This window comes from Plectropomus leopardus, chromosome 24 (genome assembly GCF_008729295.1).
Source record: "Plectropomus leopardus isolate mb chromosome 24, YSFRI_Pleo_2.0, whole genome shotgun sequence".
NCBI classification, from domain to species: Eukaryota; Metazoa; Chordata; class Actinopteri; order Perciformes; family Serranidae; genus Plectropomus; species Plectropomus leopardus.
In genome coordinates this window covers 13,450,442-13,457,209 of record NC_056486.1, presented here as the reverse complement: position 1 = coordinate 13,457,209, position 6,768 = coordinate 13,450,442, and positions in this window count along the sequence as shown.

The following is a 6,768-nucleotide window of genomic DNA, read 5'->3' as shown; positions in this document are numbered from 1 at the left end:
AGGAGAATTGAAGGCTCACATGCAGGCGGGGTAATGACATACAGGACCGTCTACATGCCATGAAAGCAAGCAGACAGCGGGATGTTTATGCCAGTGTAAGGGTGGTAACGACAGAGAATGAGGTAGCCTAAATAAAGACGACATGTAAACCGCACGCACAGAAAAGCCCAGGCCTCAGCGATCAGCGGCAGCAACTCGTGACACCACAAACCCGGCAGACGACCAAACGCCCCGCTTCATCATAGGTCCTGTATCATGACACGGATATAGGTCAGCAGTGCTAAAGCATCTGCAAATCTGCAGATTATCTCTGCCAGGTTTTTTTTTTCATGCTCTAATCAGAACAAATCCTCTGAAGTGGGAGTTCACGCTTAAGTGAAATTCCACAGTCTGAGCTGCAGGTCTGAACGCTGCAATAATGGGAGGTGATATTAAGGTATCAGAATGCACTTTACACTCCAGAGGAAAAAGAGAGGAGCAAAAAAAGACAACGTGTGTGTGTGTGTGTGTGTGTGTGTGTGTGTGTACAAGTTGATCTGACTTCCAAATAATCTTGGAAACTGATTTCCTTGAAAAAGGAAAGCTTACTTTATCCTGTTAAGTTCTTGCAATTTTAAAATGACAGCTTTATTACCTTGTTCTTTTCGACGCCTGAAACACACTGCCTGCATGAGCGTCGCAGAACCTAATGGTTTTTTTTTGGGGTTTTGTTTTATTGGCGCCAGGCACGTCTCAGTTGCCTGTCAGCCACAGCACCTCTAGAGAGATGGTGGATCGCTTTTATTTTTCCACATGCCGTACGCACTTGTTAGCAGAAATAGACTGTGATAATGGTGTTTTGGTAATAATATCTACTCTACACCATCTTGTATTACAGTTTCTATGTCTTTATCTGTCACAGAGATGAGAAAATACAAATAAATCTGTTTTACCAAAACTTTCCTGCTTCCGTTTCAAAATAAAAGTCCTCTGAGGATGTCTCTGTTGACAGAATCCCATCAGTTGTTGATAAAAGGCATTTTATTGCGAAACATTTGCAGGGCTGTGTTGTTGACGATGCAGGAGCTGCATAACTTTGTAAATGAGTGGAATATGTGCTCATAAATGTGGAAATACAGTATTCATAGTAGTAGGCCGCCCTGCAGAAGCGTCAGAGCAACAACGCCGCCAGCAAGAACATCGCAGGCGTGAAACAGTTCGGCTAGGTTTCTCACGCATGCAGTGTGTTCCAGGCGTGAATGTTAGCAACTTTTGTAAAATAAGTTAGCCTGAATTTACTGAGAAAAAAAGTAACCAACTTAAAATGACTGCCTCAATCAGTGACGCATAAATGAATTAAGTTAACAAGTTTGATTAACACAAAGGCTTTGAAATTGAGTTGAGAAAACTTAATTGATTTAGGTGTTACCTGAAGTAATTTTTTTAGTTTTTTTCTATTGAGCTGATCATGACAAAGAGGATTTCACCAATTATTAAGTTAGGAGTAATAGCAGTGCCGACACGAGGTCTGTGTCAAACGTAAAGCCGGAAAGACGTGACCATGGGCAGCGCAGTAATGTTTCGATTTCGGATGTCGTTGGCGACCACACTGCTAAGTTAGAATATCTGCAAGTTCTGTTTTTTTAACATGTCTATAAACAAGTATGACTGACTTGCAATCAGCAGAATACAGACACAGATGCAATACATATTTTTATTGCAACAACTTCACAAAATTATGTAAACTTAACAATTAGATAGAATTTAAACATAAATTAAGACTAACGGTTATATTTACTTACATTTACCATCGGTTCAATTTTTTAAAAGTAAAATCAACTTGTCAGAGTTTACAGTGCAGAGACTCTCATTCAGCACGGCAGCGACTGGGCAGAGGTATAAAAATCCTGTAAGCAAGCATTCCCCACAGTTGGAAGTGATTATTAAAACTGCAGGGGCTGTCTTTACTGCTCTGCTGCTCGGCCTCCACTTTACGGTATAGCACAGAGCCAGCCACGCCTGCACTAACTATGGCGTGTGTACTGCGAGCATCTAACTGGCCTGATCTGGCCTCAGTCTTGAATCTAGATGATTTCTCACATATGCAGGTATTCATAATTAATGCTCCCTTGGGTGCTTAGTGTGACACTAAGTTACAGAGGAGAAAGAGGGCGAGTTTATAAATAGCCGGGACACCTACCATCATCTAATCCATTATTAAATACAGCCCAGGGATCTGATCTGACATCCATTATGCCACTCAACAGTGGATTTAGGCAGAATTAATAGGCCACTATGACAAAATAGACAAGTTTGAGACTAAATAATGGATTTCGTTTCATGTATACAAGGAAGAGGAGTATCTAAAATTTGACACTTTCCTTCATCTTCAAAAGAACTCCCTGCATCCTTTTGGTTTAAACTTACAAAAGCAGTTAGATCAGATCAAAAAGTTGCCACATGAGCATCCCACCGCAACCCGAGGCCCTCCAACCTGCTCCTAGCCGGGTGAAATCTGAGCTGTCGAGGAAATACTTTGATGTCTGGCATACTATATATATGTTTGCTTTTGCCATACCAGCATGTCGGCCTCAATGTCAAATGGGCAGGGGAAACAGCTGCGCCATAAGTACACAGTCAAAAATAGAGGTACAAGCAGGAGTACGGTTTTCACAGTAGGACCATAACTGCACATAATGGGACCCAGATGCGTACCTTGTGATCCACCATAAAGGTACAAAGTCGTTTCTATTAGCTTAAAGTACACGTTACTGCTCATTCAGCCTGAGCTTAATGTACAGCTGCCAAAGGTAGTTAAAGGGGCACTCGGTTTACTCGTCAGTTACAGCAAAACTCGGCTCATGAAAATAATCTTGATTATGTCATAAGTCGCATTTACACTGCCTGTTCAAGGTGGGAGTATAGCGCCATTACGCCACCTCGCCGTTCTGTATGTAACATGCGATCGCAGAAAAGTGTTATGTTGACGACCACAGCGCTAGAGATTTAAAAAGCAGCTTTTAGCTATTAAGTTAAAGAAGAAGAACAGCGGCCATAAATGTCCGCAAACTGAGAAAACGATGAGATTCGGGAGCTCCTTAAACTCCGAGCTGAGGACGAGATCAGCCGCCAAATAACAGAAACGGTAAATAATTGTTATTGACATGTTATGCAGTGGGTTTTTTTGGAAAGTGCTGCCGATGCAAATATATATTATATGTCACACTAGAGACCAGCACTGTGCATACTGAATGGACTGCATACCACGGAGGTAAACACACAAGCTAGACGCTCTTTGGTGTATGCAGCAGGTGAGCGCTCCATTGGAACAAAAGGCACCAGCTTAACATCTGGTATCTACTTATTATTATATATCTATGGCTTGGAGAAATTAAATACATAAAAGATGTGCGAATGACAGCGGTAGTGTTTGATGGGTGTGGGCATTTACAACGCAGCGAGGGTCTAACCAAATATGTTATTGGTTTCACTATTGGCAACAGTGTTTATAAAGCTTGACTCTTTAAGAGTAGCTATCCCTTTAAAGAAACAGTTCAATGTTTCAGGATGTGCACCAACTCACTTTCTTATCAGGAGCTGGATTTGAAGATTGATAACATTTGTGGTCTGTCAAATAAAACCACAACCAGCAGCCAGTTAGCTTCTCTTTGCATAAAGATTTGCAACATGAGGAAAGGACTAATTTGGCAATCCGTATATGAACCAAAACACAAAAAACAACTCCGTCCTGGAGCCTCCAACAATAAAGGTGGTAACTAATGAGCTGCCATATAGACACACATCATTCTGCGCAATGAAATGTTTACCTCTGCTCCTCTTTTTCTGAACACATAGGCTCACAGTCTGTACTATAATGGCAGTGATGCACAGTATGTGAGGACACATGTCCAACCCCAGAAGAAACACATTAGCACTGTCCACATTACATGGACCCCTCGTCCGCTCTGCAACATTTGGAAATTAAACCAGCAAGTCCAGAGTGATACGACAGAATTTCTGCTTCACTCCCACTGTGCTATGGCTCCTTTTTGAGCTGACTTTATTGGTACACTAGGACACACAGATGCGATTGACAATGTAACTTGACGGTTAGGGTGGGTTTTATTGCTCTCAAGTCTCATTACAATTGAGACTAAACTGTCTGAGCCTTTTGATGACTTTATTACAAGATCAATACGCACAGTGGGACCGTGGAGAGAGACTGCAGCTGTAATTGACAGCAAGAGCTAATAGTTGTGGAAAAAAATGGCATATTGATCACCATTATGAAGCAAGACACAGTGACAGGGTTAGTCTGGGTAAGTCCCTGAAACTGAACTACCAACAATGCAGCCTGAAGGAACAATAAACCCTGATCAAATATTGAATTATGAAGAAATGCAACCTATTTTAACACAGAGGAAGATGTCATATCTATGCCATCATTGTCCTCATTATTATAAACAAATCTAATGAGTATATGCCATGCAGCCCACATGCAAAACACAGACGGTGTGTCTTTGGCAGTTTTTACCTTCGTCATTACTCAGCTCTTTCTGTCTAACCTATCTGGTTGCAAGTTGCACCTGAGGGGTCAGATGACAGGTGAGCTAAAAAAGTGTGCAGGCATTCATGTGTGTGTCGTCTTTCTGGTCCCTTTAAACTTGGTGGTGTATATGTCAGTTACCTGGCAACCCCTTTGAGAAAGTTGTAACAATGGACACCTGGTAGAGCGGGGACATGGGGAATATGCACCAGCAAGTGACGGCATAACCACAAAAATGTCACCATTCTCAAAAAAAATGATGTTAAATACTACAAGTTTTGCTAATAAAAAAAACCCCATACATGTTTTTTTTTTTAATAAAATAAAATAAAATGGTTTTGAAGCAAAGGATCAGTTTTGTAGCCTCTATGGTTCACCATTGTCTGAGTGCATTGATTAAAGTTGTAGTGTTAAAAAGACTTTTTTACTACAGTATATAAAATATGTTTTAAAAAAAATAAAAATAAAAATAGAAGAGGGAATATTAAAAATATAAGAAAATATTTTCAAAAAAATACATAACAGATATATCACTTTAAATAGAATTATGCAAGTGCTTCAAGTTAAAAAAAATAAAAAAATAAAACACAGTTGGATTTGTAACAAAACCATATAATGGTAAATGTTATCGGTATTAAATCATTAAATTCTAAGGGTTTGGTTCAGGTTTAGAAAGGTGCAAACACACATCGACGGGGACACAGTCTTCTTCACGACACCCCCACAGTGAGCATACAGTCTTGTTATGTGAGTACAGAGGAGTCAGTTAAGGTTTTTCTTCTTACCACCAACACTGACGTCCTGACAGCCTCGGAGACGCTTTGCCTCAGCTCTGCGGCGGTGCCCGGTTTGTTAAGCCCCCTGGTAAACTTCCTCGCCTCAGGTGGAGCAGAAGCCATAGTATAGTCCACCTTTCATGAGACAGCCAGGTACCGAGGACAGCAGGCTGCGGCGGCTGCTCCGAGCGGCGCTACGACGGCTGAAATCCTGCGCTCCCGGCTGCCCGACGTGCGTAATAGCACCGTGACGCTGTTTTTATCCCGCCATCGCGCCTCTCTTGAACTTCAGCTCGGTCAAAAACGGAGACAGCAAACCGGGTTACCACAAGATGACTTCTCCGGTCAGCAGCAGTCTGAGAGCAACATCCAGCGGCTGCTATTCTCTGTCCCGTCAGCGGAGGTCCCTGCCGAAAACTGGCACGCCCCCCATCCTCAGTGATGCCCAGTGGGACAGCACCGTGAACCAGCCCTGCGATCATATTTAAAGGCTATACGTCGAAACTGGGATCATGAACGCATCGTTTCTACTGTGAGACTTTGGGACAGTCCACACTGTAAAACATTAAAGGTTATTCTAATTTAAAATAATTTTAGAAACAATATGGCCTTAATAAAGGTTAATAATTATAAATAGTCTTTTTTATGTTCAAGTGTTACGTTTTCTTGAAATGTAGTTAAATTTACTTAATTTTGTGAAGTTGCAACTTGAAAATGACTGTTTTTTTCAGTGTTAGCGACTTCATTAAACCAAGTTATTCTGATTTAACTTGATTATGACAAAGGATTTCACCACTGATGAAGTTAGGTCTGCCACTTCTGTTTTGTTAACATATTTAAGAAAATATAAATATGATTGTATAGTTGTTAACCAGCAGAAAACAGATATACAGCACAGTAAACTTGGTAAGCTGAAGTTGCTAAAACTTTTAATTTAATTCAACTTGAATTTTTTAAAATTGTAACAACTTCACAAAATTGGGTAAACATACAGTAAGAGTTTTAAAAGCAATCAGTTTCTAAAACTAGAATAAACTTTTACAGTGCAGCTACCACTGTAAGGTTTGTTCTATCTTCAGTATCACTGTAATGTTTCCATCATGATGTCAGAGATTTGGATGTTTAGATGTCAGTTGATGCATCAATTGTTGTATTATTACAGGCTGCATTAAGTATTTATGCTGCACTAAAGACTATTTTGAGGATATATAACTGCAAACTGCACACTGTTGTGCTGCAGGCGCAGGCGAAAATTGCCACCTGCAGTAATAAATACTGTTTAAACCCTTCAGTCTGTTCTTCGGGCTTTTAACTCTGTATAAAGTTATGTGACCGCACAGAGGCAGTAAAGTAACACTGAGAGTTGAATAACTGCTGATGCCTTCAATAACAATCGGAAATGGCACAGTTGAGCAAGTCAACTTGTGAAACATTGACATCAGGGCGTAAGTCGAATGTAATTAAGTA